Raw genomic sequence first — 1393 nt, forward strand, 5'->3', positions numbered from 1 at the left:
ATGTTAAAATCAGAGTGAAATTTAAAAAACAAAATAAGTAGTCTTTTGTCCAATAAAAAACTAAACAGTATTTGTTGTTCTGCCTTGAGCTGTTATTTTTATAGCACCATTAGCTAGGAATAATTACTAGTGAACCCTTACTGTGAATCTTGCTGTAGAGTTTATTGTTTATCAAGATGGTTAGTGAAGATGCATTCTCATGACTCAGATGTGAGGATAATGTTTTCCTTCAGGATTCCTGCAGGTTCCCTGCCATGACTCAGTGCTGTTATTTATTCTCCATGCTAAGGACACAGCTGGTTTGTGAGAATAAGTGGCCAGACTGATGCATTCTCATCACAACCAAAACCAGAGGGGATGGATGGCTTCAACCTCTCACACAGTGTTAATGCTATCACACAAAATGCCCATAAACTGAGCTAAAGACACAAACAAGTCACTCCAGATTTTGGAGTATGTCCAATATTCTGACACACAGATGTTGTGAAAACGTCTTACTCCTTATCTTTGATAGGGCGGATGCCAGAAACCTGGGATTTTGTGTTATAAAAAGCTGATAAGCACACACAGATGCTTCCTGCTTGATACTGTAGGGTTCAGCAGAGCCCCCAGTATCAGCAGACAATGATGAACAAACTCTTTTATCTTTGTTGGTATTTTGAGTCCTTTGATCCTCTTATTTCAAATCTGGATCCAAAAATTCCCAATCTATCTTTATTTTAGGTTCCTGAGAGAGAAAACAATCCTTTAAGACCCATTAAACTCCTGAGTAGTGATGAAACTCTGTATTTTGAAAACATTTTTCAATCCCAGCAGCATTCTGAGGGTAAGGCTGGGCTCAAGAACAGGATTACTGTTTCTTAATAAGAGGTGGTTCTCTGTTGTATCACTACAGGCTCAAAGCTTATTGACATTTTTTACCCCCTTCCCTGTACAGAAAAGTTTCACTTCAAGCATCAGGCAAACCTTGGGGCTCCCCTGTCCACATTTACTCTGCTATTTACACACCAAAAATATCCACCTTCAAAAGAGGAGCGTGAACCAGTGCTTTGGTGTTTTTCTAGCAGGAACCCAAATAAAAGAAATCAGTGCTTATATTTGCAAAGCCATTTGCTACATCAGATTACAGGCCAATGTGCTGCATTTATAAATTCCTTTGCCAGGCAATATTTGGGGAGCAGCAGGAAGAAAACTTTCAGTAGACAAACAAGTTCTGTGTAATCAGGAAGTTAGTAAACCCTGTTGTGGAACAGCAGCATAAGCTGCATAACACTTCTACATTTCATCACTGACAAACAAAAGAGAATTCCTAGATTTAAAAAGGGAACAGCTAACAGATGAAAGTAAATGAAAAATGCCTTTGCTGCCTGCCCTTCGGAAGTTCCCTGTCTGT

This window comes from Agelaius phoeniceus, chromosome 8 (assembly GCF_051311805.1).
Source record: "Agelaius phoeniceus isolate bAgePho1 chromosome 8, bAgePho1.hap1, whole genome shotgun sequence".
In the NCBI taxonomy this organism is placed as follows: Eukaryota; Metazoa; Chordata; class Aves; order Passeriformes; family Icteridae; genus Agelaius; species Agelaius phoeniceus.